The 24,080-nt window shown below is 35.9% G+C and overlaps 1 long non-coding RNA gene across 1 annotated transcript; it reads right to left on the bottom strand.

Annotated features, from left to right (window-relative positions):
- Positions 1-233: 233 nt before the first annotated feature.
- Positions 234-13,673, bottom strand: LOC138925208 (uncharacterized). Its single transcript, XR_011441119.1, has 2 exons — positions 13,246-13,673; positions 234-1,161 (listed from the first exon to the last, which is right to left on the bottom strand). It is a non-coding gene; the product is annotated as an uncharacterized lncRNA (long non-coding RNA).
- Between the last annotated feature and the right edge of the window lie 10,407 nt (positions 13,674-24,080).

Raw genomic sequence — 24,080 nt, 5'->3', positions numbered from 1 at the left:
TTCCACACACTCTTCCATAGTGGCTGGACCAATTTATAATCCCATCAAAAGTGTACCAGAGTTCCCTTTTCTCCATATCCTTGCCAGCATTTGTTATCTTTTGTCCTTTAGCTGTTCTAACAAGTGTGATATGTTAAGGATTGCTATGTTTTTGGAGAATTATTATGAAATGCCTCTCTTATTACTGATAGTTTTCCTTATTCTGAAGTTAGCTATGTCTATTATTAATATAATTACCCTTTCTCTTTATTAGTGTAAGCATAGTATGTATTTCTCTCTATCCCTTAACTTTTTTTGATTAATAAACTTAATTTTTTAGAGCAGCAATATTGAGCGGAAAGTAGAAGAATTCCCATATACCCCTTATACCCACACATGGACACTCTCCCTCACTATTGACATCTCACACACAGTGTTAGATTTGTTAAAATTGATGAATCTACACTGACCCATCTTTACCACTCAGATCCTTAGTTTACTGGAAGTCTTAGCTACTGCAATAAGACAAGAAAATGAAATAAAAGGATTATATAGATTTGAAAAGATGAAATAAGACTAACTTTGTTCACAGATGACATGATTGTCTATGAAGAAAATACCAAAGAATCAACAAAAAAACGTTCTGGAAGTATTAACTGAGTACTGCAAGGTTGGAGGATACAAAGATAATATACGAAGTCAATTGTTTTTCTGTATACCATCAAAGAACAATATGGGCCACCAAATAAAGTAGTATTAGATGATAACCAGAAGTATAAAATAAATATCCATGAGTTCATAAAGATATAAATACATTTTTGTGAAATGGATAATTGAGAGAGAAGAGACAAACCTCCTATGTAAAAGAATTTTTAATAATTTCTGTAGATTCTCTTTCCTGGAGGTGGAGTATAATTCTCCAACACTTAAGTGTGAGTAGTGACTTCCTTCTAAAGAGTAAAGAATGGAAAGGAAAAAAAAAGAAACTTTAAGTGTGGCAACCTGACAAATACTGCTCCAGGCAGGAGATCAAGGTCAGCATCCACAGTGTAATATCATGTTGATCATATGTGCTCCTGATATACTGTGATGAAATGGCACTTTACCTCTGTGGTCTTCCTTCCCAAAACGCATAACTCCATTGTAATCACGAAAAAAAATCAGACAAATCCCAGAGGAAATCTGAAAAATAATAATAATAATCTAATCATCTTAATGTTTGTATTTTGAAAACTCTAGTAAGTCTAGATGCCAAAAGTGGAAGTCAAGATTGGGGGTCCTGTATTCATTTCATAAATATTTCCTTTTTTATTGGAAGCTGAACAGTGTGGAGTCCCACAATAATCTAATATTTCAATTTTTTGCTTTTATTCTACTCTATGCTAGTCAAAATATATTTTTAGAGTTAGAAAGCTGTCAACATAGAACCCCAGTTATGACTACATTTTGATTGCTTAAAATATCTACACCATAAAACTATCACATATAATACACTTCTGGTTATATTTCTAGATCATTAAAATATTTTAGTACATAATTTATGTTATACAGAATTTTGAAGGATTTCACTTTTATTTGCTTGAATTCAATGAACTATTACTGTCAGGTGGTAATCTGGATATACTCTTCTATATAAATTATTTTTAATACATGAAACAATTTACTACTGAATTGCACTGCTTTTTTTATTTCCTTCTCTGTTAAAAGCAATGTGATTTTTCATGCTATTATTTCCTTTTATTTCAACATATTTTCCCCAAAATGATTTAGCATAGAATAGGGTTTTCTGCTTTAGGTTAAGTTGCTCAGTTTAATCATATACTTTAAGGATAAATATTTTTAAAATAATATTTTATAAAACACATTTTCCTTTGCTCCATAAATCATGTAAACACTGTTCCAAAATTCCTAAAAATTGATATTTCTATAAACTTCACTTGAATCTGTATTTATAGCACATTTTTATCACTTTTCAAGTGATATTTATAACACATTTTATTTTTCAGAGGTTATTATTAAAGATAACACTACTCCCCATCTATATCATATTTAATCCATTTTTATCTGCATTTTAACCAGAAATATGCTGTTTTTACTCAGAAATAACAATTTTCTTGAAAAATAAAAACAATTTAATTGACTTAGAAAATCCACAAATTTCATTTCAATGATGGATACTCCTTCAACATTTTCTTAAGTCTCCCATCTCTATACTTAAGATGCATTGACAAGTCTTTAGAGAAGTTACCACTCACACTGATCAGCATGTATACTATGGAGTTAGGAGTGTTATCAATAATTCTACCCTAAGTTGCTTAGGGTTTGAATCTAGTATCAAACACTCCATAGTAAGGTACTTTCAATATCCCACATTGACACAATATGGTCAACAGAAAAATTAGATCTTTAAGGCTTCACACTACTATTTGAAACTTTAGCTTGGATTCCATGAAAAAAAAGATTAAAGAAAAGATCTTTGTTCTATTCACTTGAAACTTGTTAAGTCAATGGTTTCATCCTCTTGTACTCTAAATAAAATATTTATTGGGGTCCAGGAAATGAATTTTCTGTCGTGCCTGGCTAATCTTCCCATGCCCAAAGCTTTAAACCAGTTAAATGATACCAGTAAGCCATTCTGAAAGCTTTACTTAGGAGAAAACTCAATATGTTTCTTTTCCAACACAGAGAGTAATGATTTCTAAACATAGTTTAAAAATACTCAGGAGCAATTCTGTCTCAAAGATACCCTAAATTCAATTAGTCTTTTGTAGGCAGAATAATGACTCCCTGAAAGATGTTCACATCCTAACTTCAGGAGCTGTGATTACATTACCTCACATTGTAAAGGGACTTTGCAGATGTGATTATGTTAAAGATATTGAGATGGGGAGATTATCATGTATTATCCAGGTGGGTCCAATCTAATCACATGAATCCTTAAAAGCTGAGAAATTTTTCTGACCTTGGTGAATAATGGAAAAATGGTCAGAGAGATGCAACACTTCTGGCTTTGAAGATGGAGGAAGAGGATAACCAGCCATGGAATGTAGGTGTATTTTAAAAGCCGGAAAGGGCAAGGAAATGGATTTTCAGAAAGGAACATGGTGCTGCCAACACCTTGATTTTAGCCCAGTGCAGTTTGTGTTAAACTCCTAACCCACAGGATTTCAAGATAATACATTTGTATTGTATTAAGCCATTAAGTTTGTGGTAATTTGTTAAATCGGTAGAAAACAGAATCCATGGCTTTATGTTCAAATCCTATCCTCTCATATTGTTCTTTGCCTTATCAAAGGTATTCCTATAGCTTAGATATTTATTTTCTTCACCATATTTTAAATTTCATGAAGACAGGACAAATTTGCTCACTAGTTTCCCCATTTGACCTTTGGTAAGTCAAAAAAGGGATAATTTACTCAATTAGGAAAAGCAACATAAGGATATTGGATATCCCAGGAGAAGAGAGAGAGAAGGAAGCAGAGAGCTTATTTAAAGAAATAGTAGCTGAGAACTTCCCAAGCCTGCAATAAGTAAGGAACTGGATATACAGATACATGAAGCTAATAAAACACCTAGTTATCTAAACACAGAAAGACCTTCTCTAAGGCACGTAATATTAAACTGCCAAGAGTCAATGACAAAGATATCAGCCAGAGAGAAAAAAAACAATAACATACAAATGAACCCCTGTTAGGCAATCAGCAGATTTCTCAGCAGAAACTTTACAGGCCAAGAGAGAGTGTAATGATATATTCAAAATATTGAGAGATAAAAACTGTCAGCTAAAACTACTCTATCCAGAAAAGTTATCTTTAAATATGAAGGAGAAATAAAAGTTTTCCCAGACAAACAAAAGCTGAGGGAGCTTAACACCACTAGACCTGCCTTACAAAAAATCTTGAAAAGATCTCTCCTGCCAGAAACAAAAAGACAAAGGTATAAAAACCTTTAAGCCAGATGATGAATAGACAGATAGAATCAGAAAATTGTGACTCTATATTAGAATAGGTTAGTAAACACTTAATTATGTCTAAAGACAAATAGACTCAAAGTGAATGGATAGAAGATGATATTCTAAGCAAATGGCAACCAAAAGAAAGCAAGTGTAGCCATACTCATGTTAGACAAAATAGACTTCAAGCTGAGAAAGATAACAGGAGATGAAGATGGACATTATATAATGATAAAGGGGACAATTCATCAAGAAGACATATCATTTATTAATATATATGCACCTAAGTATATAAAGAAACTATTAACAGACCTAAAGGGAGAAACTGACAGCAACAAAATAATAATAAGTGACTTTAATACCCCACTTACATCAATGATAGATCATCCAGACAAAAAGTCAACAAGGAAACGGTGGCCTTAAATGGAACACTAGACCAGATGGACTTAACGGATATATACAGAACATTCTATCCAAAAGTACAATACACGTTCTTCTCAAGTGTACATGGAACATTCTCAAAGATAGACCATAGTTGGGAAACAAAATAGTCTCAATAAATTTAAGAAGATTGAAATATCAACCATCTTTTCTGACCACAATGGTATGAAACTAGAAATCAATTACAAGAAAGCTAGAAAAATCACAAATATATGAAGAGTAAACAGCATGCTACTGAATAACTATTCTATCAACAAAAAGATCAAATGAGAAAACAGAAAACCTGGAGACAAATGAAAATGAAAACATAACATATCAAAATCTATGGGATGCAATGAAAGTGGTACTAAGAGAGAAATGTATAGGAATACAGACCTTCCTCAAGCAACAAGAAAAATCTCAGATAAACAATCTAACAATACATCTAAAAGAATAACTAGAAAAAGAAGAACAAATGAAGCCCAAAGTCAGTAGAAGGAATCAGAGTGGAAATAAATGAAGTAGAGACTAAAAAGACATTGGAAAAGATCAATGAAAGTAAGAGCTGGTTCTTTGAAAAGGTAAATAAAATTGACAAAACTGTGGACTCACTAAGAAAAAAAGAAAGAAGTCTAGAATAAATAAAATCAGAAGTGAAAGAGGAGAAATTACAACAGAAATATTGAGAAATATTGAAAATATTGAGAAAATAATTGACAAATACACTAAAGTTTCAAGGTACAAAATCAACATAGAAAAAATAAATTGCTTTTCTATACACTAATAACAAACTAGCAGAGGGAGAAATCAAGAATGCAATCCATTTAACACAACAAAAAGAATAGAATACCTAGGAATAAATTTAACCAAGGAGGTTAAAGATCTGTACAGTGAAAACTATAAGATATTGTTGAAAGAAAATGAATAAGAAATGAAAAGATATTCCATTCTCATGAATTGGAAGAATTAACATACGTAAACTGTCCATATTACCTAAAGCATTCTAAAGATTCAGTGCAATCTCTATCAGAATCCCAATAGCAAATTTTTTTCACAGAAATAGATCAAAGAATTCTAAAATTTATCTGGAAACACCAAAGACCTTGAATACCCAAAGCAATCCTTAGAAAAAAGAACAAAGCTAGAAGTATCACACTCTCTGATTTCAAATACACTACAAAACTAGACTAATCAAAATAGCATGATACTAGCACAAAAACAGACACACAGATCAATGGAACATAATTGAGAGCCCAGAAATAAACCCACACATCTATGGACAGCTAATGTTCGACAAAGGAGCCAAGAACATACAGCCTAGAAAGGAAAGTCTCTTCAATAAATGGTGCTGGGAAAACTAGACAGCCACATGCAAAAGAATAAAAGTAGACCATTATCTTATATCATACACCAATATTAACCAAAGTGGATTAAAGGCTTGAATGTAAAACCTGAAACCATGAAAATCCTAGAAGAAAACATAGGTAGTATGCTCTTTGACAGTGGCTTTAGCAGTATCTTTTTGAATGTCTCCGTAGGAAGAGGAAACAAAAGAAAAAATAAATAAATAGGGCTATATAAAACTGCAAAGCTTCTGCACAGCAAAGGAAACCATCAGCAAAACAAAAAGACAACCTAACAATTGGGAGAAGATATTTGCATATCATATATCTGATATGGGGTTAATATCCAATATATATAAAGAACTCATACAACTCAACAAAAAAACCAACAACCCAATCAAAAAACTGGCAGAAGATCAGACATTTTTCCAAGGCAGATATACAGATGGCCAACAGGTACATGAAAATATGTTCAACATTACTCATTATTAAGGAAATGCAAATTAAGCCCACAATGAGATACTACCTCATGGCCATCAGAATGGCTCTTGTTAAACAGGTAAGAAATAACAAGTGTTGGAGAGGATGTGTAGAAAAGGGAACACTCCAACACTGCTGGTGGGAATATACATTGCCACTATGGAAAACAGTATGGAAATTCCTCAAAAAATTAAAAAATAGAAACATCATATGATCCACTTCTGGATGTTTATCCAAATAACATGAAAACATTAATTTGAAAAGATATACGCACCCCTATTTTCACTACAGCATAATATTCACAATAACCAAGACTCGAAAACAGCCTAAGTGCCCATCAACAGAAGAACAGATAAAGAAGATATGATATATATATAATACACACATACACACACACGCACACACATAAACACACTGGAATACTACTCAGCCATTAAAAAGGATGAGGTCCTGCCATTTGTGGCAGAATGAGTGGACCTTAAAGGTGTTGTGTTGGGTGAGGTGGGTCAGATGGAGAGGGACAGGTGCCATGTGATTGTGCTCATAAATGCAGGGAGCAGAGTGGTGGTTTGGGGGCGGGAGGGAGAAAGAAGTGAAGAGGCACATGTGTTTGGTGGTGGATGGCAGCTGGACTTTACATTGTGCCCACTAACAAGTCTATGCAGAAGTTGGGGCATGATGATGTACACCTGGAATTTACATAGTGTTACAGACCAATGTTACCTTAATTTTAAAAAAAAAAGAGTTGTCCAACTCATCTTCTTCACACCTTTGAGAAGCATATTCCACTGTTTTTTTCCCCCATTCTGAATACAAATTCCTAAAGAGTTTCCATAAGCCTAAAATTGTGGCTATTTATTCAAGTGAGTTAAATGGTAGGTGTTTCCCTGCGATGACCTGGGTTCATATCCTTACTCTGTTCATCCTAAGTTTGAACATTTCCAGAGAACTGATAGGAAGCCTTCGACGAGAGTTTGTTCTAAGGGGTGGCTTGGTAATACATTAAATTAAGAAAAAGTAGAAAGTTGGTAGTATAGCTTAAGTTCAAGGACAACAGACTAACTTAAGAGGCATGATTGTGAGTATTGAATTCAAATCGTCCTACTAGATCAGTTACCAAAAATTTATGGTGGAATGCTAGAGTGAGAATTCTAAAATACATGTGGGAGTAAAAACTAACACAGTTTATTTTCACTACATTCACCAAGAAACTTTGAGAAGGCTAACTGTCACAATCAGTGGTAACCACAATTTATCAGATACAAGACAGCAATAAATTGACCTGTCACGTAACAAAAAATCTTAGCCTTGTAGGAGAACTCAGTAAATTGATTTTCCTGGACACTTGCCTTCTGGCTGGGAAAACATTATTATTCTCAACTGTAAAATGGGGATGCAAAATCAATTATACTTCTAAACAGTTATTTTAACTTGCCTAGTGCATACCAAGTGAGTGATTTGGGCAGTGCATTGATGACCGAATAGAGGTGGAATGCTGGCAATAGCCTAAAACTCTCTTTCTAAGGATGAAAATATGTTCCCAGCAGACGGAGCACCGTTGAGTAAAAGGGGGCATAGATTATTTCTGCTAATTAGAAGCCGATGTAATTCTAGGTATTTCTGCCAATCCAAACCTTTGCTAAAGTTTTCTTCACCATTAATTTCTTGCTAAACCTCCTGATTTAATTTCCCAGTCTTTAATGAAATTTTACCATTTTTTGATTCTCCAGATTTCTCAAGCAGACAATTGCTTTAATACACATTTGGACAGCGGTGCTCTTATTCAGATCCGCCACAGTGGCAAAACAGTGGTTGAGAATAGACGCCTGCTCTTTGCACCGATCCTTGGAGGCCTTGCACCCACAGTCACAGTTCATGAGATGCACTGAGCCCTGTTACATGCATCCTGTAGCTCTTCAGGACGACGTCCAAGTGCTCTGGCATGACACAGGGTCTGAAGCACATACGGTTGTTTCAAGTAAACTTCAGTGGGGGCACAACTCTAAATGACTTTCTTTAATGAAATCCACTGGATAAAAAATAAAATACAATGGGCATAAAACAGCAATTCCTGGATTGTGTACTAAACATTTCTACTTATTCAGGTAAATATGCTATTCGAATTTTTAACCCCTTTTGCTTGAGAATCTTTCACCAAGAATTCTAATTCTGGAAATATTCTAACTTCCCCCAGCCCCACTTTAAGCATCAGGCTGTATAATAATGATGTAAATTATGAGTCTTATGTGTAACTATGCATAGCTTTTTGCATGGAGCTTTTGATTTTGAAAAGCTGTTTCCTTTAAGAGAAAACTTAGAAAATGTATATTTAATACAACATCTAGTTTAACAAAAAAGTAAAAGACCTTTCTGCTTGAGCCAAAAGTAAAGAAAAATCAAGCCAGTGCGTTGTCCTGGAGGAGTCTCTTCCCAATATGTCTCTTAAGAGTTTCTTCCTAATGTGAGTGGCATTAAACACACAGACAGACGGGCACACACTCAAAATTCCCCAAAAGCATACCCTCTACAAACAAAACAAACCAACAAACAAACAAAGGTAAACACACACACACACAAAGCTTCCAGAGTTAGTCTTTCAGTGTAAACTAAAATCATTATTTGGAAAGAAACATTATTGCAATAAAACATATTCACAGTCAAACCATAATATGCCTTCCATTTTGGATACAGAACCTGTCCCTCTTTGTTCAGGGTTATCTCAAAAATGGTGGATGGACTTGACTTATATTTAAATATATTCACAAAAGTATTTTTATGAAATAGTGGCCCAGCTCCCCAAAAGAAAATCCATCTTTCCCTCTAAAATATAGAAAGTATTGTTTATACTACCAGATCATGATGAAGATGATGATAAAGAAGATTCTGATACAATGATAGCTCATATTCGAGAAAATGGGTAAGTCTACTATCTTCATTTTGTAGATTAAAAAAATACTGAAGTACAACTATTGAGTAACTCTTACCAAGTCACACAGTGTACCATGGCATTCATTAAATCATTGTTGAGCTATGAGCAGATTTAGAAATGAAATTTAATAAGCAAAATATTGAGCAACTTTTGTAAACAATCATAGAACAGATTAAGTAGTAATAAATGCTCTTTGAGAGCCAACGAGATTACTCCCAACCTTATATCTTTACTCTACCTCTTGCTATATCCCCATTTCCTCGGTATTTGGTTTGACCTCTAAATATTTTATTCTCAAATACTTTTTAGTAAAAAAAAGCACTAAAAATATCATAAAAGGAAACCTCTAAGTAATAAATTATGTCCCTAATTATAAGTAAAAATATAGAAGTCACTGCAAGCAGACAACTTTCATCTAAACAGTTTTATGTTGGACAATTTCTATAAGCCCACTAGCCATGTAACTTTTACAATATTACTTGGTATCTAAACTCCAGAATGAAAGTTCTAGAATTAAATTAATACTCAAACAGAAAACTCACTCTTTTCACAATGAAAATTCATATGTGCAACTACAACCACGGGCTGGGATGGTATTTATCAGCTGCAGTTTTAAAATCACATTACTTTACAGACATCATCCAACTATTTTATGTAATTCCTAGCCACTGTTGGAAAAAAATAAAAATTGTCTTTGTTTCTATGAGCATAGTAAAATGACATATTTGGAATCATGTGTTGTACTATTCTCAAAGTTCCATTGCAGTTGAAAAGCTAATGCACAGCTATTTTCCATTAACAAAACACTGAGTAGCAGACACTGTTGTTTGCCAGCAGCCAGTATTTCCCCCCATAGTTGCAGTCTTAAATGAGTTTGAGGTTTTCCCTCTCCCCCTTCTATTACACAGAGCAAGGAAGCCAATTCCAAGTTTTAAGGGTAAATCACGAATAATCTAAGAAGCCCATTTTTGTGGCCCCTACCTGTTACTGGCGTTTGGTTTAGCATGAGCATGGGAAGCAATCCTGGCCAATGAGAAACATGGAACGGTCTACAAAAGAAACTGCCGGAAATCATTTCTCTGATCTTATGAAGTTAAATAAGGAAGAGACAACCCTTCTTTCTGCTGGACACTATCACATCTGTATCTGAAGCCTGTAACTGTATCTGTTCTCTCGTGGTTATAGTAGCAGGCAGCCTAAGGACAAATTCAACATGCTGAAGGTGGCAGGAGGGAAAGATGGTAATAATTTGGGAGCATGATGATGTGATTGTTCTGCTAAATTAACCACTTATGGAACATACTTTTCCTTGAATCTGGTTACATGAGAATGAATTCTTCCTTATTTTTTGAGCCAGCGGAGTTGGCGTTTTCTTATTCTTGCAGTCGAAACACTGGGATGAACATATAAATGCTTCCATCCCAAATTTTCCATTTTATTTGCAATCCCTATACCTACTGCCCTACTAAGTTTTAAAAATTTTACATAAATTCTATATATGAATATGTAACCAATAAAAATAAATTAATTCCAATTTACAGTCCCAGATTCAGATTCACTATACCAGAATAAGAGTTAAACCTAATATACATGTATATTAGTGTATATTAATATGTATATTAATATGTATAATACATGACATGTGTATTAATGTATATATACATATACACACAGACATACGTGCATGTGCATAATATTTTAGGAGTATTTTTAAAAAAATTGTTAGGAATAATACAAGTTTAATCATATAAGCTAGCTAATCATATAAGCTAATCACATAAGCTAGAAAAATATATTTGTAGTCTTCTGAAGTGTCTTTCACAGAGTATATACAGTTAACCAAAAAGCAATTTATTTGTCAAAGAAATGCATACTATATTGCTATCTCTGAGAGCTCTAAAACTTGTAAGAACATGAGAAGATCAGTTGTGGCCAATTCATGTTATTTAATAGGAACATTTAGTACTATTCAGTAAAGAGTACCCACTTATTCCTAAGGCGTTCTGTATAGTCCTAGGGTAGTGGAAAAGAAATGATCTGCTTAGCAATGCAAAGTCACTGGCTTCGTGACTGAGGGCTGATTACTTAACTCTTTTAAGGCTCATATTCTTTATTTCTGAGGTGGCTATAATGATATTCCTACCTTTTAATTGTCACTTGTGATATCTAATTGAGATTTAGCATGAATAATATATGATATACAATAAATGTAAGTAATTTTGAAATATATATTGACAAATGGGTTATATTTTGGTCTTTTTTTTTAATGAGAAGATTGTAATACAAAGACAAAACCTTCTTACAGGGTTTTATCTTCTGATTTCTTTCATATATAAGACCATAACATCAAATTTAGTTTGTGGCTTTAGTAAATTATTTTGCTTACATACCAAATAGTATTCAAGGGAAGTGAAAATCTTATGTATGCACAAAAAATATTATCATTCACATTTAACTGCTAAGGATTACTCATAAAATCCTCTGTGAAAAATTTAATTTAGGTGTTTAGAAATTTTCAGTGTCGAAATAGTGAGAGTACAAACACTTCCAAATCATGATATGAGATTTTGACCGTCAGTCAACTTTCTATTTCTGTTCTCCTGGAAACCACGTATGAGCAGAACATTCCGTATGTTAAAATTGGTCACTGTTAGGTGAATTGCATCTGCAATGAGAGAATTATAAAGACCTGGTAGGAAGCCATAGTTCTGAGCGTTCCTGATTGCAATGACCTTGTAACTGGCCTGTCCTTGGCTGGAACCTGAAAACCATACCCATGGAATTGTTACAAGAAAAATTAGTTCCTGTGGGGAATAAGTATTAAACCAGGGTAACTTCCGCACCCCAAAATGTGTCTCCTTCCTTCCCTCATCCATGACCTGTCATCTGAAGAACCAAAGAAAACAGCTCCTGGATGCCTCATAGACCACTTCAAGGACACCCATACAAGTAGAATATGCATCATCCCCTGCTGGAAAATGGTGTTTTCTGACCTACTTCTTCTCAGTGAACCTACCAAACATGGCCTATGGCATCCTACGAGAACATTTAGTGGACCTTAAGACAACTCCACAGGCATCTCAGTGTGATGCTACAGATATGTTCCTTAAAAAAGTCATAATCAATCATTTCTTTTCCAGAAGAAATGTTTCTGACATCTCCAATGTGAAAACAGAATTTTCAACTAAATAAATGTGTATTGGATGCTATATATTTCTAAATTCTCCTAGTAAGAACCGAAGAGCTACAGAAAGAACAAAAGTGGACTTCTGCTTCTGGTAAGTTATGGAAAGTCGTAAGAGATTCTTGTCCCCCAAAAAACAAAAAAATAAAAATAAAAGTGAAAATAAGCCAGAGAAATTATCAAAGTTTGGTTAATTTTAAACCCATCAGAAAACTGATGATGAATAAATTCAAGAGAATCTAGTGAATTTAATTCAAGATATTGGGCCCATTCTAGGAGAGAAGAGTTACATGGTCGTAGTCACTGGTAAAATGGCGGGAGAAGATGGAATTCTGTGGAACCTCAGCTACAGAGAAAGTTTGTAGCCACCTCTAACCTATTTACATTGTTCTTCAACGAGTGCAGTGGTAATAGGCTGAAGGCCAGTCCAGGGCAGGAGAGCTGAGAGATTAGGATATGAGGCATGTGGAACTTTCTGCAAGTGTACAAATTGCACCTCCAAATACTGGGGAGAGGTCAGCAAGACAGAAGGAGATTGAGGTGCAGAAACTAGGGAAAGTATTAAAAAGCTAAGAAAATTCCCCAACCTTCCTGAAAACTAGACGGTACACTCTAAAACATAAGGAGATCTCTAGAGACTTATGATTCACCTCTCAAAAACTGTGAGGCTAATGGTGAACTGAATCTAGCAAAAGTTGCACAATATCCAGTTCAGCTACAGAGCAGAGTGACACAGTAACACTATCAACCTGTCAGAGGAGAGGACCTGCTTTTCCTCATTATTTATTCTAATCTTTACTGTTATTTTACTAACAATGGCTAACATACCAGAAAAATCTAAAATTCCCATGAAGATGCAGGGAAACGGAATCTACCATGAGGAAAGTAAAAAGACAATAGAAATAAACCCACAGATGGCCCTGATATTGCAATTTTCAGACAGAGAATTTAGACTTACCTTAATAATTATACAAAAGTATACTGGAAAGGTGCATGCATTCGTCAGGGTTTTCCAGAGAAACAGAACCAGTATGATGTATATAGACAGACAGACAGATATCAGAGGATATCTAGGACAGAAATCGGCTCACACGGTTATTGAGGCCAAGAACTCCCACAATTGCTGTCAGCGTGCTGGAGAAGCAGGAAGGCAGGTGTGTAAGTCAGTCTGAGTTCAAGGGTCTGAGAGCAGGGGAGCTGCTGTATAAGTTCCAGAGTCTGAAGGCCAGAGAACAAGGACTTCCAAAACCCAAAGGCAGGAGGACGTGAAGGTCCCAGCTCAAGAAGAGAAAGAGAGACTCAGCCTTTCTTTGCCCGTTCGTTCTCTTCAGGCCTCCATGGGTTGGATGGGGCCCGCCTGCTTTGGAGAAGGCAGATCCTCTTTCCTCTCTTTCCTCGGTTTACTGATTCAGATGCTGATCTCTTCCAGAAACACTTTCACCGACACACCCAGAAATGGTGTTTTACTAGCTAGTTGGGCATTCCTGAGCCTAGCCAGACTGACACATAAAATGAACCATTACAGCATACAATATGCATAAACAGATGGAAAATAGCAGAAACATAGAAACCATTAAAAAAAACCCAGCTGAAATGGAAATGCTAAAAATAAATATATAAATACACTATAAAAAATAAAGAATTCACTTACTAGTCTTAAAGTGGTCATTTGATCCTCTTTGGGACTCTCACAGAGGAAAGATCATTGAAAGTGAAGATAGTCGAAACTGAAACATAAAGATAATAGAAAGTGAAAAAAAGTACAGCAGATTGTCTGGAAATATATGGAGCAATATTAAATGTACGTGTGTGGATGATTATTTGGAGTACAAGATAAAGATGAGAGAGAAAATTATTTGAGGAGATAATGGACAAAACTTTTCCAAAGTACACGAAGAATATCAGAGATCCAAAAAATTAAAATATCTCAAGTAGGAAAAATGCAACTAAAATCAGATTAGGTACATCATTCTAACTGCTCAAAACCAAAGATACAGAGAAAACCTTAAAAGCATCCAAAGTTCAGCATGGGCCATGTTAAGCAGAGGGAAATAGGAAAAATGATGCCTACTTAGCAGACATAATGAAGGCCAGACAAAAAGAAAAGACATTTTATTAAAATGGGGGAAAAATAAGCCCGCCTACCTAGAATTCTATATCAGTGAAAACACTATACAGATATGAATGCAAAGTAACAATGTTTTCAGAGAGACAAAAGCTGAGAGACTTCATGTCCAGCAGATCTGCACTCTAAGAAATACAGAAAGTTCTTCAAACTTAAAGAAATGATTACAAGCAGAAATTTGGCTACAAAAACAAATAGTAAATACTTGGATAATTATGAAAAACGTTTTAAAAGTTAACTTATGCACAAACTCATAACTATGTGTGTCTGTATATATATATAAAATCACTAGTGACTGGGGCTGGCCCCGTGGCCGAGTGGTTAAGTTCCGCTGCAGGCGGCCCAGTGTTTCGTTGGTTCGAATCCTGGGCGCGGACATGGCACTGCTCATCAAACCACGCTGAGGCGGCGTCCCACATACCACAACTAGAGGAACCCACAACAAGAAATATACAACTGTGTACTGGGGGGCTTTGTGGAGAAAAAGGAAAAAATAAAATCTTTAAAAAAAAATAAATAAATAAAAATAAAATCACTAGTGACTATTTTAAGGAAATAAGAATATATAGCGGGATTATTACATATATAGAAAAACATAATGATACGTAAGAGCTCAAAGCGCATGAGGAGGGTAAATGAAACTACTATTGGAAGGTTCTTACAGTGTCCATAAAGTTGGTCTAATAATATTACTTGAAAACAGACTCTGAAGTTAATATGCATGCTAGAATCTCTAGAACAACCTCTAAAATAATCCCAATATCTTTAACTAAAAATTCATAGAAGATATAAACTGAAATACTAAAAAGTATATGTGATTAAACATAAAAGATGGCAGGATATAAGAAACAGGGAAAAAAGAAGACATGGAAAAAATAGAAGATACATGCCAACATGGTAGATTTAAATCCAGGCTTATAAGCACTTACATTATATGTAAATGGACTAAAGACTTCCATTTAAAGACAGAGATTGTCAGATTGGATTTAAAAAATATGATGCTGTTTAGAAGAAATACACTTTAAATAAAGGAATCAGACGGGTTAAAAGTAAAATAGTAGAAAAACTGCATCCAAGAAACAATAAACATAAGAAAACTGACGTGGCTATATTAATGTCAAATTAAGTAGACTCGAAGGCAAAGAGAGATACTAGAGATAAAGAATATTTTATAAGACAGTTGAGTGAATTTTATCAAAAAGTCATGACCATCTCAAATGTGTATGAACCTAAATACAGAATTTCAAAATATAGGAAGATACAATTGACAGAAATATAACAAAATAGAAAAATCCACAATCATTGTTCAGAATTTCAAAAAGAAAAGATATGGTTACTACCCTCAAGAAGTATTCAGTTTGGTAATAGAAGTAACACATATCAAATCAACAATAATTTGCCTCAGAATAGGATGGTGCTAAACCAGAGTTACAGAGCAGAATGAGGAGACAGAAAAAAAGTAAAACTCAAATTTCAGTAGGACGGATGTGAGGATGAGTGTTCTAGATGAACACAGTAGTGGAAATAGCAAGGACACATGGTGAAAATAAAAAAACTGAGGGGGCCAGCTCTGTGGCACAGTCACTAAGTTTGGCAAGTTCCACTTCAGTGGCCTGGCTTCATGGGTTTGGTTCCCAGGCATGGACCTACCACTCGTCAGCCATGCTGAGGCGGCAACCCACATACAAAACAGAGGAGGATTGGCACAGATGTTAGCTCAGGGTGAATCTTCCTCTAGCCAAAAAGAGAGGGATATTGGCAGCAGATGTTAGGTCAGGGCAAATCTTCCTCCCCCCAAAAAAAATTAGGATATGTTTGCATCTTTACCACTACTTTGATCTATCTGGAGAATAGAATGTTTAATAAGGAGTGGAATTAGAGCTGAAAACATATTGTAACCAAAGATATCAATTTAATAAGAAACCACACATTCATACTTCGCTTTTTGTGTTGCATGAGTATAATTATGAAAATTATAACTTGCAAATTTCTTCCACCTCAAAAATCATAAACAATGTTCTATGCTTATGCAAAACAACAAGGAAGTTTTAAAAGGGACAAAAATTATATTATGCAAAATGTTGGAAATGAAAATTTACCTCCTAGAGTCTATATAATAAAAGACTTCAAGAGACCTTGTTAGACCATTGAAGAAAACTCCTGTAGAGCTGGAGATGCTTATAATTTGATTACCAGTCATTTTCATATTGTACCACATCTCCTGTATTCATCTATGAAGCAATTCATATCTCCAAATTACTGATGTTAACAATAACTTGGTTTAATCAGGCTTAAAGACATGGGAAAATCAGAAAATGAGCCCTGCTAATACAAGACTACACACTAGAAAGAAAAATTGCCACGTGTTGTTAAATCTGGAAGAAATAGCAAGAAGACACTGAAAGGTGGTACTCAATTGCTCAGTTCTCAGGCAACTCAGAGATTTTTCCAGCAAGTGTGGTAGTGCTAAATGTCACATCTAGTGACCAGAGTGTTGGGATCTGGAGCTATGTGTTAACAACAGAGGATCCTACATTTTCCTGTGGTGATCAAGGTTATAGCCACCCCAGTAGGTACAGGTGAGGTAATGCTCAATGGGGAAGTCTACTTACATCCTGCTTTATTATTTTTTATTATTATTTTTATCATCATCGTCATTATCATTCTCCAGACTTAACTTCCAATCCAGGGAAGACTATTACAAATGAGAAAAGGCCGGCAAGTGAAGTGTTAGCTCCCACTGAAAGCATGTAGCTTATGTGACTTTACTCTGAGCCCTTCTCATCTCCCAAACAATAAAAACTCTGCAGAAAGATGCCAACAAAGCAGAAGACAAAACAGTCTTGGTAAGGGGACACGAGATTCTGTAAATCCGATGGAAGCCGTGCCTTAACACAGTCCCTCCTCCCTCACCCAATCGATTCTTAAATCAACATTAGCTTGAGTGTAACAGCCCCTTCCAAAACTGAGGAGCATCTACAAAGTATTCAGCATGGCCTTTATGTGCAAGTTTTACAAAGGGAGGTAAGCAAAATCAGAAGACGTTCGACAAATACCTGCTCTATGCCTCAGACTGGACTCTACTGGGCATATACAGAAATATATAAGATGTGATAAAGATTTTATATGCTGTGCTGTGGGAATTAATAGTTTTAGCGTGGTCAACCGGTAATTCTGGAAGGCTTTCAGCAGAATAGTAAATTTAATAACATTGCGATGTTTAGATAAATATTGACAAAGGACAGAGGCATGTAAATCTGTGTCAGAATAACCAGATGGCATCGAATGAGTATTATAATCTATGTCAGTGACATGAGAACAGGAGAAACATTTGGGAAAAGGCAAAACAAAAATATATTCCGTATATATTATGTGCTATGCTCTTCACTGTTGCCTCAAGTAATTCTTACAGCACCCTGTTTATTAGAAAATATCCACTGTATCAATAAGGAAATTGAGATACAAGGGTTTTACTTGTCTTGTTCAAGACCACACATGTTGTAAATGGAGAAACCAGGACTTGAAACTAACATTAATGTGTCTCTAAAACCATTATTACACTGTTGAATAAAGAGATGTACTTTTGAAATAAATTCAACTTTTTCTCTGATTTTATTTGAGGTTTGAAGAAGAGACAAGAGAGAAAGTTAACTGTCTAGCTGTTATGGTGGGTACTGTGCCATTTACCAAGATAGAGCATGCTGGAAGAAGAGTACGTCTTAGAGTAAAAAGAAAATCAAGTTCATATATAGTAAGCTTAGATGTTCACAGAGATTTAAAGTGAATATTTTTAAAATTATGTTGGAAATATACGTATGACATGTAAAAAGATATTAGAGCTTCTAGAAGGCAGGACTATATTTAGTCTATCTTTGTATACCTAGCACCTCGCACATTAATATAGTTTGGTACAGGACTGATGTCAAACTCATGGACGTTGGTGAGAATGTCTGTAAACAGAAAGAAAACGTGACGGACTTACAACAGAAAGCCTAACAATAGGAAATTCAAAAGAGCACTCAGATTCGTCAAAGAGGAATCTGGAAAATGCAGTACCACAAAATGTACCAAAAATGAGAAATTCAGGGATATTAATATCTGTCAAATGTTATCAAAAGATCAAGTGGATGAGATTTTAGAAGATATCATTTAATTGATTGTCTTTAACAAGTAATAGGAATGTCAAAGAAATAAATACAAAATTTTAGTGTTTCAGAATTCCAAGGCCACAACTCCTGAAGTGTGTTGATTTAACTGACAGAATAGAGAAAGTCACTGCAATGGAAGGGAAGGTTAGGAATGGTAAAGCTAACGTAAGTCATCAGTCCAAAGAAAATATTTTCAAATGTTTGAGTCATGGCTCTGACTGCACTTGAGTTGGGAAGTGTGCACACTTGTTAGAGTATATGGGACCTTTGAGACTTGTGCAAAGTTGGCTGTAACTGAAATAGATTATTGCTAGAGAAAACAGTTCGCTCTTAGAAGTAGCTGTGATTAAATGAATTTGTGATTCATGAGACAACAGAGACACCTGTTTGAATCCAAGTTTGCTCTTTCAGACTAGAATAAATACTTCACACAACTATATAGTTTCAAAAAGTAATATGACATTAGTGCAAAAAGGTTGTGTGGGTGTATTAAATGGCTATTTGATGTAGTAGATTGAAAAAAGAATTAAATGCTTGAAAGACTATCAGAAAATAATAAATTGAAAATGTTCTCAAGTTTGGAAGAAGTTGACAATCCAGAAGCATCTCTTGACTGTGTCTCCCCCATCGTTCTCCAGGCTGTGCCTGCGGTTTTCTCACAGCAGGACACTGCTTAAAGGAGTCTGTGCTGCTCAGTCTTGCCTGTTGATGTGATGCTCTCTGCAAAGAAGGGATGGAGCTCTCTCTTACCTTAATTTACCACGGTGTTTCTCAACATTTTTTTGTTGTCACCCTCCACAAGGAGCCTTTTTAAACATTTTTTTCCAAATCACCTCCTTGAAATGTTAATATCACAGACTGTATATTTATGTACTGTATAAATATCTGTGCATTATAAGTAAAAAGAGTAAGATTTTTTTTACCCTCACCCAAGACCAATTTTTGTCTCCTCAGGAGTAATCTTGTGCCATTGAAAAGGCATGACATACCTCGTCCAAAATGCGCAAGCTGTGAGGCCTTGGAGGAGCTGCGTTGTTAAGAAGACTGTAGAATTCACCGGTATCCACAGCAGTTTTGCTTTTAAGGAGTCGAGTCAGGTGTTATCTTGGCCATAATACGACATAAAAAACTAAGAGAACAAGCTTTAGCATAGTTTGCCCATTTGGAAGTGTCGGTTTAAATACTTACTGAATCTGAGGCGTGACCGTGAAATGCAAAGTGTTATGAAAGGTAACCACGCTTGCAGAAGTTTTAACAGAGATTTACACGCATTTTTTTATAAACATGAGAGATCTAAGGGAAAAGAAGCAAATTATTTATTCAAAAAATATTTATGGAACACTGGGCATCCATTGTGGCTAGAATGGAGGTAGGCCTGACCTCAAGGAGACTATTGCCTAATGGGTAAGAGAGCAGCCAAATCAGGTTAATCATGGTCAAGTTCAAAGGTAAAGACAACGATGGAGATTTAAATTGAAAATGCCCATAGGCAGACCTTCAGGTGCAGGGGACAGCTGGCGGGCTGTAACCGGTCTATGAGCATGGCAGATTCTGAATCCTGAGGCCCCAGAAATGAAGAGAAGCAGGCACAAAATCTGTTCCACATAGAGAGTAGTTGGCAAATGTCGGGAGAGCAGTAAGTAGCAAAGATTTCAACAAGGCAGGCTGGGTCACATCCAGATATTTTTTTTAAAAGGAGGAAGAGACAATTATGAGGAAAACCATTACTAGAGAAAGAGAGATAAGTGAAGTCACAGCTTGAGGAGTACAGCAGCGGATACTCAAGCACAGGAAGCTGGGTTCACAGGAGAGAAGACCCACAGGAAGAGAGTTTAAGCATCAAGTGTCTACAAACTAAAGACACACAGGAAGACGCAGAGAGGGAAGATCCATGTGGCACTAGCAACAGCATCACCACCACTGATGGAGGATCAGAGACCGTCTTCCTTCACTCTTGCTTTCAGGTTTCCTAGAACAAAGCCCCTGGGAACCGGGGTGAGTAACACATCACTAAAAGGCAGTTGACCGTAGCCATAGTTTTAAAAAAGGACTTCTCTGGGAGTCCCAAACCCAACTCCCTTGACCATTCTGTCATGTCAGTCCCCAGCACTGAATCACCCCTTTGTTTTCTCTGTAATCGCTCTCACATTAAACAACATTGTCAGGAAAAAACAAAAACAAGGAATTCTATTGGCCTATAATGCTGAGTATCAATTTTAAGTGGACTCTCTAATACCCAGAATATGATAAATTGCCTCATTTCATTACTATCCCAAGTATAAACCTATAGTCAGAAGCTCATGTATGCACTCCACAGTCCCTGTATGTCAGGTTTTTGTGATAATCACTCCGTTCCTGATAACTGTTCTGTGTCTGTTAGACGTCAGCCTCTCGAGGGCTCTGCAGCACCTCTCTGGTTCCTGCTATTTCCCCAACACCTAGTACAGTGCCTGGGGCAGATGACTCATTATCTGTGGATGACAGAGTGTGCATGAGATGAGAGCAACAGTCGGGGGGGGCGGGGGGGGGGACAACAAAGAAAGAGCAAGGGAGCCCTCTGCCTCCCAGTGCAAAGAAAGCTCCGCTTCTGCCTCAGAACTGGCAGCTTCCGGGGGTGGCTCTTACCCGGCATATTAAATAAATACTGGTATTAAAATAAACATTATCCTAATTTCTTGTTACGCTTTCTGAATGTGTCTATGAAGAGAACTACATTACAAAGAATTATTTTATTTAATCACATTAACGTATCAAAAACAAATCTGTTTATTTATTTATTTGAAAATTAAAGAAAAATTTGGCCAGACGTTATTTTTTCCTTTCCAATTGTAAAAATCTTAAGAAACATCTCCAAGTGTATAATGATTTCACAAACACAAAGCTTCCCAAGCAATATGTAATGGCGCTGTAAAAAAGAAAGACCTCCTGGAGAATAAACACCTAACGGAGAAATAGCAATAAAATAGGGATATTCTTTAGGACCATAAATAGAATCCCGTTTTATAAGACTATTCTACAGTTTTCGTTAAACTATGTTACAAAGTGTTATAAAGAGCATTTATTGCTATAAAGACAACTAACTTTACTGAGCTCCTGGAGGATGAGGATCTACGTGCTTGCTTTTCTCGGAGGCGCTGGTCCCACACTGGCCCCGAGATGATCACCCCCCAAGCCAGCAGGAGCCCGTGGGTCTTTCATCCTCAGCCAGCGAGGCGTCTTCTCGCCATCCTTTTTTGGAACTTCGAATACCATTTCACTATATAAAAAGTCTGCTGGAGCAAAAAGCATTACCAATACTACATTTTATGTATTTTAAGGAACAACTTAGGCATCTGTGACTAAACTTCGATGTACTAATCACCATTATCTATTTTGAGAAATGGATTCAGAGTTCCAAAGATCAATTTACAAATGAATTTTTGGCAGAAAAGCTGTTTGTCAATTGAGCTATATCCACAGTTTCCTAAAATATAGTTTTCCACACTTTGCTTGTGGCAGCCTCGTTAAACCCAACCTACTACGGCTGCTTCGAGGCAGACCCGCCGTCTCGGCGATTCCGGCAAGGCTCTGCCGAGCGCTCGGCCAGCTCGCACCGCCCTCAACGAGAAGGCATCTGCGCTCCGGCGGCCTTAACTTAGATCTCTTGAACTCGTTTCAAACTATTTCTTCTGCTCCGTGTCAGAGTGCATTTAGTCTAAGCCAAATCTCTGGCCGATCTGAGCAAACCTCTCCTGGGTTCTCCTTTAGTCACGGTGTCACTCTCCCGGGGACATCCAGGTGCTCGAATGGCTAGTTAACCAGACAGGTTTCAGGGAATGTGTTCCCAGCGCGGCCAGTTCTTTTCTAGGACTGTCTTTCCTTTCCCTCTTGTCTTCGCGGGCCTGTTTGATAATACCGACTTTCCAAAAACAAATGTGTCATCTATTTTACAGCGAGTTTTAGGGAGCAGGAACCTAAAGAATCATATGCTCATTGGGTTTCCTTAAGAGAAACACGAAGCAGTTTTTCCAGCTGCAGTCCACAGAACTAGATGGCAAACGGGTCACTTGTGTTCAGCATTACTTTCCTAAACAAAATGATACCTATGGCTGAAACAGAGGCTGCAAATTAAAAATCAAACTAATGACATGATGATTCTTTCTGGATTTTTCTATTGTAAAACAGTATATAACATTTCTGACAAAATTGTTTATGGAAAAAGATGATTTCTTTGAAATTTAATTCTTTAAGCAAGAAAATACAAAATCTAAATCAGGGAAAGTCAGATTAGAATACAATTATACCTATGTAATGTGCAAAATATTTTATTCTTTATATCCATTGCATTTGCTTCCTGTTTTCTTAACAAAAATCTGATGTAGGAATTCTGATGGAGATTTGTTTGATACAATTACATAAGTTTCTTATGAATATATTATTAGAAACATTTTATTTCAAAAAGAGAAATACATTTGCCTAGCCTTAGTTTAATGTACTTGGAATGACTGTTCTGAATAAACACTTTTCTCTGATGCCTCCAATAATGAAAGAGGAAATGGTCCTATTGGGTTGAAATGTCCCCTTGCCCTCCCAGGCCTGCGTTAATGTCACGGCACCTAGAGGCAGTGTGGTATAATGAAAAGACCCCTAACTGGGTATGCCCTGGCTTTGTCTCTAAGCACTTCGGTAGCTTTAGACAAATCATAGAAACTTTCTAAACCTTAATTTCCTTGTCCACAACATAACCCTAATGATATATTAGAGTGGTTGAGAGGCATCATTGATACAGCCAGCATTAATTCTGTGTTTGATTGATTAATAGTAAAAAATAAGAGCCTCTCACTTCTCTTGAATTATTTCACTTATTTACTGGCATTCTATACACTTTGCTTTGCTGATAATAAACTACAAGCCAGGTTATTCCATTTTTCGTGTGTTCATCACACACACACACACACACACAAACACATTCTAAGTAGCTATAAGAATTCTTCCTCTCTGCTGTTATCTGTAAGTATCATTCATTGTCCTTTCTTTCTTACCCTTAGAAAGAAAGCAATTACTTAATTTTAAATTAGTAATTCATCAAATGGAAAAGATTATTTTACTTTTAAAATCCACACATTTTAAATGTCACCAGTGTTTAAATGTGTTAAGCATCTGAGTGAAAAGATGAAGAAGCGTGACTAGCTATTTATATTGGACTTTGCTGAAATATCGTGAAGCATTTGAGATGTAGATTGACGGCTCTTTGAGATCTCTGTTGTCAAAATTTATTACATATTTTTATAGAATCACACCTAACAGTTGAAGATAATAGAGAGCAATGTTTGTATTAGAAAACCAGCAGTAAAAAGCTGTGGAAAATGTGATACGTTCATCAAAGCACTGAGGATAGGCTCAGAGTGCTTACTTTCTAAATTGAGTACTGGAGTACAGAAGAATGCTACTTAGATTTATAACTTCTTCAGTTGTACAGTGTGAATAGAAAAGTGTTTCCAAACTATCTGGATTTTAGAATTTCAAAGATGTCAGACTTAA

Source organism: Equus caballus, chromosome 1 (assembly GCF_041296265.1).
Source record: "Equus caballus isolate H_3958 breed thoroughbred chromosome 1, TB-T2T, whole genome shotgun sequence".
In the NCBI taxonomy this organism is placed as follows: Eukaryota; Metazoa; Chordata; class Mammalia; order Perissodactyla; family Equidae; genus Equus; species Equus caballus.
This window is presented reverse-complemented; position numbering and strand designations above follow the sequence as displayed.